We start from the raw sequence: 12,438 nt of genomic DNA on the forward strand, positions 1-12,438 counted from the left end.
CGCCCCGCACGTGGCCGCCGCCACTTTTCACGCCACATGTCACCGCAGCGCCAATGGCAAGGCAGGCACACACAGACTGGCAAATAGACAGACAGACAGATATGGATTTTAGTAGTTGTGGATTAGAGCTCGATCTGGGTTTATTCGACCTCCATTGGACCCAAATCGTGCTCTAATCTATTGAATAGAGGTGACACGAAGGCCCTCCAGATTGGCTAGTGGGCTAACGGTGCTTGGCAAATGTGTCTTCAGAGCAAATTGTACTTCAATGCCAACCTCTAGCGGCTGCTATATCGCATCGTCGCGCACCATTCTTCGCGCTCTTCCCCGTTCCTCACACTACTTGCCAGCTTGGGCGCCAAATAACTGGGATGCCGAGCAGAGTTGCGTTGTTGCTCGTGCATGGATCGTGTAGCATAAACCCCGGTCACGTTTGGGGTTTAGCTAGGGTTCGCATAAGGCCTGAGAGACACGAAAAACACAAAGCACACACACACCAAAACGAACGGGGGAAGTGGTAGCGTGGTAGAGCGGTGGGGAGCGGACGGGGCTGCGCACACGTTAGAGCGGATCGACGCTCTCGACGCCCCGAGGCGGCGCTAGTTAGCGTTCTAGCGCCGACAGGCGGAGGCGGATCCGGTTCGGTCGCGTACGTGTCGGAACCACTACCCGCGTTAGTTTCCGGTTAACGCGCTCACGTAAAGGGAACGCGTTTAGAATTAGTTGGCGGGGTTAGACCTGCGGCCGACGATCTGGTACCAAGCCCGTGCTCGCCCTTGTCTTCCCTCCGCCACCGGTCGCCCTTTCACTTAATATACAAGTTAATAATCTATCATAACATACTACAGTATCTATCTAGTAGCTTACACGTTAAGCCCGTGCGCTTCGTCCCTGATTGTCCCACTGTACACGTGCACAGCGATACGCAAGCGCATACTTACAGGTGCGCGCGTTGTATGTCCAGTTGCGGGTGTACAGTAGCCACCCCGCGCGACTTAATAACGTCCTCGCGTCTATACTACAGAGACCCCCCTTAAGGTTGAATGTCCGCGTTCACTCTTTTCGTAGCGAGCGGGGGGTTTCTATCTTTCTCGGCTGGTGCTTTTATAAACCCTTTTCTTCCATCCCATCATATCTGACTTCATGTCCAACAAAAATAAACACAAATTAGCCCAATCGCTTTTTCACGAATCTTTACTACAGGGTGGTGTTCGACATATTGGAATATTCGTTCCACTTCAAGTCTAACCCCACATTACCACCAATCACCAAAAGCAACTTTTACCGAAACCTGGTCCAACAATGGAACTCTTTTTCCGATTTCACTTCGCTTTATGACGGTCTACTGGCTGCTGCTGTGGGTTCTCTGTGCAACCGCAGCATCTGCCAACGTTGAAAGAGGACACCGCACATCACCAGAACGTCCCTGCCTAACAAAAGAGCTGTGTTGAACAGCATTTTCTTTGTCATCCTCCGCTTCTGCGGTCTTCCCCTTTTAGATTGCTGCTCCGTCTTATCTGTTCTGCCCTTCGCAGTCCTCTGGCGTTCCAATTTTCTCTTTTCACGTTCAACGCGCTTTGGAGAGCGCTCGGCAGCCTGATGTTCGCGTTTTTCTTTCCTTTGCCGTGCAATCCTTTGTTTCTCATTTTGCGTATCTTGTGCTCCCTTAATCTTTTTTCACGATCTGCGAGTGTCTCGGCATGGGAGAAATAAAGGGCAAGCGTGCCAGCGCTTAACACGCCGCCCCCTTTGCCACTCGAAGAGTTATTCTCTCCACCGTTATCGTAACAACCTCTTCTCCTCTGCATTCCTCCCTGGGCCTCTACACTACCAACAGAGCTCCTCCGACTCTCCTGCCCATTCCTAACGCCCATAAGCACGTCATTAACGGTCTGTGACCGCTTTAAAATTATCTGCACAGCTGTGGTTTTCGTGATGATCCAATATTCTTTGTCAGAACATTCCATATTTCCCGAGCCGTACTGTCATCGCTTCTTCTTTGAAACGTTCTTAATGGAACAACTCCCTGATCTTTCATTCTTTAAAAGCGACAGTATGCTCTTTGTGCAAATCAATTGTAGTACGGAATCGATTTGCGAAATTAAATTGCATAGGCCATGAGCCAGTTTTCGTGAAGGAGTCTTGGATATTCTGTACTGTAATTGCCTGAAGCCCTCGGACTGCACGCGTCAGCTTCGCTCTGACCGAGCATACTTCGGAGGAGCCCATTCTACAAAGCCTGCCCCTCGTCTTTCTCACAGTTTTGTTAAAACAAGAATTAACATCACGGTCACACGGTTGCAGCTCTTGCGTCGTATTGGCCGGACTCTGAATAGCTTGAAATTTTTGTGGATGCAAGCATGCATCCACTGTACTCCTTTGATTGATGCATGCCCATCGAGGCAAAGGAGATGCTGCTTTGACGGAAGCACATGTCTCCTTACAAACATGTTCAGGTGCTCGACAAATAACGGCATTATGTGCTCCTGCATCGAACCATTTTCGGAGCATACGACGTAGCCGTCAGCAGGAAAACAACCAACATCATTTAAGGCGTGCAATGTCGTTCCTGTCAAGTCCAGTTCCTCCTTTTCGAATGGTTCGAACCATCTCGTCATCACATTTTTGCCCTCCACAATAAAAAAGGAGGTGCAATCAGCCCAGATGCCGACACTGCAATAACGGCTGCTATGTGCTAACCATCAGCGCCCTGCTTGACTGCATTTTATTCACCGGAATGGCTTGCTGATGTCGTAAAGGACTTCTCTCGCTCTCCGAATTCATCGTCCACGGACGTTTCGTCCATATTCCAAAACCCGTCGGGATCTTGCACCATACCCGTACACTGTTTGTCGACCCTCAAGAAGACGTCGACATATGTCTTGACATGTTCGTACGTTTCCCCACGTATCTTAGCTGCCTCTTTGTTTTCACTATTGCGGTAGGTGAGCTCGCGGTGCCGTGACCTGAAACTCCTGATCACATCATCACTGGGATACCCCCCAGGAACACCTTCCCGGGCATCCGCAACTACGCGCAAGATCGTGCACTTCAAGTTCTCTGCTGTCATCGCAAACCCCCTCCTTGCTGCAAACACTATGCGGTCTGAAATCATATTCTCCTCCTCATCACTAAGTACGCAGGGACGTCCAGGTCGGCACCGATTGGGACTCAAAAGCTGGCACATCTTTCTTTCATTTTTGTATTCAACACTTTTCTTAGCATGTACACTATCGATTTACAAAGCGCAGTTTCGGTCATGACGCTTTTCGGGTTCATCGATGTTGTTTGAAGCAAGTGCACTGTAGTATAATCACCCCCAACGACGAGGGGGGGTGAGCACTGACAGTTCGGAAAGACCCCGATCGGCGGGAAGATAGAAGCACGGCCCACCCACGGTACCGAGCACGGGCTCGAGGTAGCGGTGGTAGAGCGGGATCTGGGAAGACGCGCGCACGCGCGAGCGGTTCTTAGCCTCGACGCCCCGGAGCGGTACTGGGTGACGATCCAGTACCGACGGGCGGAGGCGGAGCCGGCTCGTGGGCGTGCTGCGCGCGTCCTCAACTCGCGCGCGGTGCTACTCCTAGGTAAAACGGACGGAAATACATCAGAGTAAGCGGGCGGACCAAGGTAGAGGATCCTTGACAAGTCCGTGCTTGTCGTCCTCCACCGCCGGCGGTCCGCTCATATATAATGTACAGAGTCACCTATCATAACATTACAGTAGTGCAGGTCGGCCTGCACTGTAGTGCTGTCAGCCGTCGGGGCTGGCAGCATACGTGTCGTACACGTGTGTGTGCGCGCCCCCGTACACGTAGGGTACACGTGTGCGCGCGCACTGAGGTACTGTAGAGCTCGGGCTCTACAGGTACAAATCTAATCTAAATCTAATTCCGGGAGGGGGATATGCTACATGGCCCCCCTCTCAAGTGTGGACGTCCGCGTCCACAGGTCTTTGTAGAACTGTCCGTGACCTCCTCGCAGCCGAGCGACAGCCATCCTTACCGCCCTCGTGATCCCCTGTCCGTCCGTGCTCGGTGCCTTCTGCTTTCCGTTTTCAGTGAGCTGCGGTCGTAGCTCCCTCCGCAGCATTTCAACTTTCACGGCCCATCGCCCTTGCGTCAGCGTATTTCTCGCCCTGCCTTCCCGGTCCTTTCTTTTCATGACTCCTGTTCGCGTCCCTTTCCGCGGCGCCCTTGCGCTCACGTCCCTCCCGTCCCACACGTCTACCCTACGAACCGGGCCCTCGACCGTGTTTCTCTTGCGCGGTGGCGAGAAAGGCGGCGTGCAGTGCCTATTCGTGGGCGGTCAGACCGCCTCCCGAGCTCCTTCCTTTTGATCCTTATCACGGGGCCACGGCATGCGCTGTCGAATGTAGCGCGGCGGCGGTGGAGGGTATTATGATCTTCCAGGCCCCTTTCCTCCTCGCCATCGCACGCTGTGGGGGCGTCAGGTCCTCGCACCTTCACTGCGCTTCGTCGCACGCCCTTCATCACCGTGCAGGGGTGTGCTTCTGCAGGGAGCGGACTGGCGGGGTCGTCTCTCTTATCCTTCGCCCGTCCCTTGCCTTCGGAGGCGAGGGCACGGACGCGCGCGACGCACGTTCTGTTCTGTGCGCCCCTCGCATTTGGGAGTGAGGGCACGCAAGCGCGGCGTCCGTCTTTCTTTATGCGCGCCCCTCGCCTTCGGTGGCGAGGGCGCGGACGCGCAACACGCGTCTCCTTCTTCGCGTTCCTCGCCCGCCGGGGCGAGGGCGTGGACGTTTTCCTTATCCTTCTCGCGTCTCTCGCTTTCGGTGGCGATGGCGCGGATGTCCGACATACGTTTTGTCCTGGGCGCCCCCTGCCTTCGGTAGCGAGGGCAAGCACGCGCCGCGTCCGTGTTTCCTCGTGCGCGGCCCTCGCCTTCGTTGGATAGGGCGCAGACGCGCAACACGCGTCTCCTCCTTCGCGTCCCTCGCCATCCGGGGCGAGGGCGCGGACGTTTCTCTTATACTTCGCGGGCCCCTCGCCCTCGGAGGCGAGGGCACGCACGCGCGCGATGCACGTTCTGTTCTGTGCGCCCCACGCCTTCGGGGTCGAGGGCACGCACGCGCAGCGTCCCTCTTTCCTTATGCGCGCCCCTCGCCTTCGGTGGCAAGTGCGCGAACGCGCAACGCGCGTCTCTTTCTTCGCGTCCCTCGCCATCCGGGGCGAGGGGGCAGGAAGCGCGGTCTTGCGGGAACGGTTGCAAGCAGTGCGACGGCAGCGGTGTCGTCGTCTGCCGCTGGCCCATGCGCGCGGTTGTCTTCTCGTCAGCGTGCCCTCGGCGTCGGCAGCGCGGGCGCGGACGCGCGGCGTTCGTCTTCCTTTTCATGCCCCTCACCATCGGTGGCGAGGGGCGAGGGTGAGGGGGTTGCTCTCGGTTGTCTGCAGCCAGCGCCGCGCGGGCGCATGTCCTGTCCGTCCAGCGCTGTCCGTGCGGATAGCCACTTGACATTAATCAAATCCCAAAAAAATTCCAAATCTTCCCGCCAAAAAATTTTTTGCCAAAAAAATCACAGCACAGTCCGTGATGGGTGTGCGGTCATGTCCAGCGATGTACGCCCCTTTTTTGTAATTGGGTGGCCTGTTTGTCACTCGGCGCGTGGTTTCCCCACTCCCCTCGTCGGCGAGGAGGGGGTGCTGACGCTCGACGTGCGCTTTCTTCGTGACGTCCCTCGCCATCGAGGCGAAGGCGCAAGCGCGCGACGTCCGTCTCCTTCTAGACGGCCCTCTCCATTCGAGGCGAGGGCGCGGACACGCAACACGGGTCTCTCTCTTCGCGTCCCTCGCCATTCGGGCGAGGGCCCGGACATTTCTCTTATCCTTCGCGCGCCCCTCGCCTACAGGGGAGACGGCGGAAGCGCGCGGCGTTCGTCTCCTTCAGCGCGCCCCCTCGCCATCGGGGCGAGGGCCGAACGCGTGCGACGTTCGTCTCCTTCAGCGCGCCTCCTCGCCATCGGGGCGAGGGGGGCGGACATCTCTCTTATCCTTCGCGCGCCCCTCGCGTACGGAGGCGAGGGCGGAAGCCCACGGCGTTCGTCTCCTTCACCGCGTCCCTCGCCATTCTGGGCGAGGGCGCGGATGCTCGACGTACGCCTTCTTCTGGACTTCCGTCGCTGTTGGGGCGAGGGGGCGAGCGTGCCGTAAGTTCGCTCTCTCAGTTCCGTACCTCCTCGCCGTAGTGGCGAGGGCGCCGGCCCGCGGCGTCGACGCACAGGCCCGGGGAGCGGGGAAACAAGGCTGGTGTCGAGCTCGAGGCTGGGGTCGGACAGCCTTTCCGATATGTATTGGCGATCGGCCCGGGGGTTGTACGCGGTGTCAGTGCGCAACGAGCCGGGGCGGGGTGTGGCACGGCGTTCCACCACCATGAGGCTGTCGATTCATTCGATGCAAAAGGCGGCGGTGGTGATTTGTATCCCGCTCGTCGCTGCGAGTCGTCCATGCGATGCGCGCTCGCCGCCGTGCACGGGCACTCCGTGCCATCTGTCTGCTCGCGGTGATTTCCACCACCAATGCTCTTGATGTCCGGGTAGGATGCTGGTGTCGACGCCATCGCTCTTCGGTGGCCGATCTCGAACGGCGCCACCGCGATGCTGCGTATTCGGAGCGCGGCTTTGTTGGCGACTCCGCGGAGTGTGTCCCCCTCCGTGTGCTGTAATGTTCGTCGGAAGGGTCGGTTCGGGGCTACGTTTGGCCATCTTGCAGGCCATCGCGTGTCTCGTATGCCAACGTGCGTACGTTCGCTCACGTGAGTTGCCCATTTTTTCCCGATTAATTTTCGGATAATTCTCCCCGTTCCCGTGGTGGCGGATCGGCACCGAGCGAGTGGTGCGCTGCGTGCGGTTGCCGCACTGTAAGACAAGTGTCCCCAGTTTTCCCATTTTCACACCTCATCCACCGGTTCTGTCGAGACCGGGGTGGGGGTACGACAGTGTAATTTCTCCTTGCCCCAATTTTCGTGTATTAGCCGTTGGCGGAGCGGCTCGGTGTCTCATCCGGGACCCCTATCCTTGCGAGCCACAGTGACTCTCGGTCTCGACGCCCCCGCGTTTCGGCCCTTCTCCGCAATTTGCAACGCCTTGTATTGCCTTAACCCCTTCCGCGTTCCGGGGCTTGGGTGCCGTATGGAGGCGATCGTCTACCGGCCTCCACTCGCGTTACGTACCTCCAGCGTGGGGTACTTTACGCGGTACCGCCTTTTTCCGCCATCGTGTCTTATCATGCCCAGGGCTCCCTTGATTCCGCTGGGGGTTGCCTCAGACGTCGGACCTCCCCTCGCCGCGGTGATCGGACTTAACGGAACGTCCGGTGACCCTGCTCGGCGGGGAGTGTCCGACCTTTGAGCTCCGGAAGGGGTATTCGCCTTCCCTTCGAGCTCTGCGTCCTCGTATCGTCGGTCACTGCGAGGGTCGAGGTCCTTGCTGGGAGTCCGTACTGCCTCGCCTTTACGTCGTGCGTCCTTGGTTTCGGAAGTCAAATACGGCTTGACTTCTGTGCGGTCCTCACGTCAACCGTAACGAAGCGGTTGAGGGCCCCCCTCTCAAGCGTGAACGTCCGCGTTCACGTCAGGGGTAAGGTCCCTGCCGGTGCGTCTCCGGAGGCGTTGGGCGTAACGAGACACCAACTCCTCCGGGACGTGAGTCCGGGCGGTCCATGTGGGCATGTCATAATCCGCCCACTTGATGAGTAACTCGATTGTTCCGTCCTCCATGGCTCGATGCCCGAGTAATCGTTCCACGGCATACTGAGTGCCCTCGGTGACTTTGTCGCAAGGTCACCTGGGGTTGTCCTACTCGCCCGTGGCGCACCCGTCGGTGGTGGCGCATACACGCAGCGGTCTGCGGAGACGCGCTCGATAACACCGTCACGATCGATCGTGATGGGTCGCCGGTCGTTGGCGAGTACCCAGTATGGCCCCACGGCGGGCGAGGCGAGTTTGTTGGACGTCCTTGCCCTATCGGTGGGGGTCAGGTAGACCTAATTACCCTGTGCAAGGCGCGTGTTAATCCGTCGCACGCGCTTGCCGAAGTCGCGCTTGTACCGGGCCTGCGTCCGACGCAGGCTCCCGTACGCCTTCTGGATCGTGTCGTCCAACGTCTTGAGGAACTCAGCGCGCGCGTTGACCCTATCGGACGGGGGCGCGTCACCGTCGGCTCTACGTAGAGAGAACTCCGGCGGGGGTCGGCTGAGGACGAGCTCGAAGGGCGTCGTACGCGTCGTACGATGTACGTGGGAGTTGTACGCGTACGTGAGCGGCCCCACGTACACGTCCCAGTCGTCCTGATGTACGCTGACGTAATTGCGTAACATTGAAGCGATCGTCCGGTTGTATCGCTCGACCTGCCCGTTCGTCTGGGGGTGGTACGCCGAAGTGTACAAGTTCGTCACCCCCAGGACACAGCACGTGCTGTGGAAGAACTTCGCGTTAACCTGCGGTCCGTTATCCGACAGTAGCGAGCGTGGGACGCCGTATTTAAATACCGACGCGTCGCAGAACGCGACGGCGACCGTGTACGCGGTTACGGTCCGCAGTGCCACAACTTGAGTCGCCTTGGTGAAACGGTCCGTAATTACGAGAAGGAACCGTTTCCCTGCCTTCGTCTTGGGTAGCGGTCCCAAGATGTCGATGGCAAGGCTCTCAAGCGGCCGTGTTGCTGGGAACAACTTCAAACGGTTGAGGTGTTTCCGCAACTTAACACGGTTCATCGCGCAGGTTCGGCACCCTCGCACCGTAGCTGCGACATCTGCTGCGAGATGGGGTCAGTAGTATTCGCGACGGAGCGCGAAGTACATACGGTTCTGGCCCGGGTGCCCCGCGATTGTTGCACTACGAGGTCAAATTTTCAATATCTGAAATGATTTTTTAGAATGGCCCGGTAGATTTAGTGGTTCGTGGTTCGAAATTTGTTTTAGATTTTTTGGCGCGCGCGCAGCACACTTTTCTGATCGTATCAAACCTACCGCTGGTCTAGCTTGATGAGCCATTTTTAATGTAAAATATATATATAGGACGGATATCTGTTAGTTTCTACTAGATCCAGGCTGATATTGTACTGGTGCGCACCAACACTTTGAAGCTGCATAATGTGGCCATCCACGTGTGGAAAATGGGAAGGAGCTTAGCTCATTGCTCGAGATCGCTTCAGTGTAAATGTATCGCAGCGTCGTTTATTACTAGCCTTAAACTACATTACTATACATTACCGCCAGATGTGTTGGGTGAACCCGGCACATCCTGTTGACCAACAGTTCTCGGGTGCATCGGACTGACAATTTCGTTCATCGCATCTTCGTTCGGCTCTCGACGCGCGTCCGCGCAATGCGAGTCCCCCACAAACATCACATATGGCATCACGACTGGCAGCTGCCCTGGAACACGAACATTCCTTTTCTTGTCCCTCTTAGACCAGTGCCCGGAAACCTCTTGCGCCCTCCGCCACACCGAATGAAAAGCCCGACTGGGCAAAGGAACTGCGCTTGACACATTTGGGTCTTCCACTACGGACGGCCTCCGCCTAATACAACGCAGGCCTGCATCGAAGGTCTTGCTTTCCGAGTCCCATATGCGGTTGTTCCTGAACAACACAAGCTCTCCGCTCCCGGGGTTAGCAACATCCCTTTCGAAGGTGTTTCCGCAACTGTGCCCTACAAAAACTGCAGCGGGGGCCCCGACATCGCTCGAATATACATACGTACCCATCAACATCAACATTCCGACCCCCCGCACTGCCCTCCTTCTTCAACATCGCGAGACGGTCCGGTCCGCCTTATGGTATAATCCCAGAAATGAACAAAGCCCTGCCATGCGATTGAACAGTATGTAGAATGTTTGCGATGTCCCGGCCGGGCCCTGTGTCTCTGCATACTCAAGATAGAACACCAGACGCAATGTCGAGTCCTCGGCCATGCAGCCGTATAGATTTCTCGCTATCAACTCAAAATCTGCCAGCTCGCAATCCGCAACGACCCGAATGAAGCTCTGCGTCATACCCCCTAAGGTCCCTATATTCATTTTGTTGGCCGACGTTTGTTCACTATGACTTTCGCCAGGCGATGAGCGCCCAGTCACGACTGTGAGATCGACAAGGCGGGTGCTTCATTTGCAGAATGAGGAAATGGTACCTAGACAAGCGCGAGAGCACCCAATTACCCCAGAAATCACACCAGTCAAAAACATGATTCCCCGTCCGGGGCAAGAGGATACATTAGAACCGTCACCCCGACGTTCACCCAGAACGAAAACAGCGTTGCAAGAGCAGCCTGTTCGCAAAGTGCCAGAAATGATCATGGATTCAGACGATGAAGAAGATGAGGATTTGGCAGCTGAAGACGCTGAGAGAGAAGCAGAAAGGGAGAGACGTGACTGCGAAGAAAAGGATAGATTCAGACTGATGGAACGAGGCGCACGCATCTTGGAATCAGACGCCGAAAGTTTGTTTGAGGAAGAGGGTTCCACAGCCATGGCTGAGCGCGGCGTAAGAGAGCTTAAGAAACATCTCCGGGCGGAATACTGTTCGGAAAGCGATGACGGTGGAATTACGGAAGTTCCTGGGACAAGCGTCGGCCGACATCAGCCTGGAGACGACCCGGATATCGATATAGAAAGCACGGAACAACCTCATGTATTGGGAGCGGTGACAACTACAAATTCCATTTTACAGTCCATGTTCCGAAAACTACAGGGCGTGTTCAATGCAAGGCTCAATACGCTGACAAGCAGTCTTGTTGAAAGAATGGATAAGACGGACAAAAGATTTGATGAGATGGGCACCCAGCTAGCAGATATTCATGCCATTGTGTCCAGAACAAACACGTCTAACAAATCCACAGACACCCCCTCAGCCGATTTAACAAGCTTCTAGACAAACTCACTCCTTGTGATGGCCTTGTTGTCAACCGAGATGCTTGTCATCGAATTCTATGCAGCATCGTACCCTTCGAAGTTCTTTGGACAGCTCGTGATAACACCTTGGCCAAGGAACGGGTCTTGTTTCGTTTTTAAACTGCAGTACAGGTTTTGCTGTGCGGGAAAAATCCAAGGGAGACAAGAGAGCAGTCCAGAGAGGGTATTGGCGGACGCCACAGCCGCTTCAAGAAGAATGTTGTTCTCAACTTCATATACAATGTGCAGCTGAACAGCTTTGGAATGTTTGCGGATGACGGCGAGGAAGGGGAGGCCAGAGCAGATCAGATTGTTATCGCAGCCGACGCCGTTCGTGAAACTGCTGAAAATCCTCAGGGCCACACTCGTAAAACGGACACTCCCGTCGATTTCAGTTGCACCGGGAAGGCTGTGAGTTTGCGCCAACCAGACTGGCTGAAGAAAGGATTCATCCTTGAAACCGACATCGAGCACGCCAGTTTGGTGCAGGATTACAGTAAGTCTGCAGCCTCGAAACGTAGGGTGAAGGATGTCGAAAGTGAAAGTGATTCTGGGGAAGAAGAGGATGGTGAATACACGCCCGGGCCCGGGAACATGCAAGCGCCAGAGAAAGTTGTGGTAAAGGAAGTTCCGACGACGCGGGACGTTGCCAGGCACGGAGCTTGGAAGATATAAAAGCTTATGGGTAAGCACTTGAACCAGTCCAGGAAGAAGTGCAAGTCAGCATTCCTCGAACAATTAGGTTTCCTGATGGTGCCACGGTCGGGATCTGGTGTGTCAGTTGATCAATCAAAGCTTACGGTTCGTAGGGGGTTTCCAGAAGTTGATGCTTCCATGTGAAGAGGCGGCCGCCTTCAAGACATCAAAAACATAAAGACGAAGTCTTCCGGCGATATCAACCTTAATGAATACAATTCCAACCTTCTGAGTGAGCTGTACGGGAAGAGACAGGGCATGATTCTTGTTGTTTCTCACGAGGTACAAGTGACTGAGGCCTTAGGTTCGTCTACAAGAAAGAGAAACAGAACGAAAAAGAGAGTTATCAACAAAGCTATCAACGTTGTGGAGGCGGCCGCCAAGTTTTGCACGGAGTTTGCGCAAAGTTCCGATTCGGAAAGAAGTCCACTCTCATTCCTCCTTGGTCACAAAGATGCACTCCGCTGTATTCCCGGAATCGCCTTAGTCTTCAAAGACTTGAGGTCTCAGTTTTTGGTGAAGAACTGTGAAAACGGTCGCGTCCGTGATATCAACAACATGGACACCACAAATATCAAATGTGGAAATTTGAGACTATCCGAGCTCATACCGGGTCGTTCATCACAGATCAGATCCCTTTCGGGGACAGTTCTCCGCATGAAGGATAATTTGTACTGCAAGCTAAACGTTGGGGCGAGTCCTCGCAATGATGGTACTGAAGCAGGTGTGAACGGTGTCGAAGGGCAGCGTACCAGGGACACATCAGCGCAAGAGACACAGCCTTCAGTCGGTGGCGGTGTGTTCGCCATTTAGCATAAGCACAGTCAATGAATCTTT

This window comes from Chondrus crispus, genomic scaffold, assembly GCF_000350225.1.
Source record: "Chondrus crispus Stackhouse genomic scaffold, scaffold_29, whole genome shotgun sequence".
NCBI lineage: Eukaryota > Rhodophyta > Florideophyceae > Gigartinales > Gigartinaceae > Chondrus > Chondrus crispus.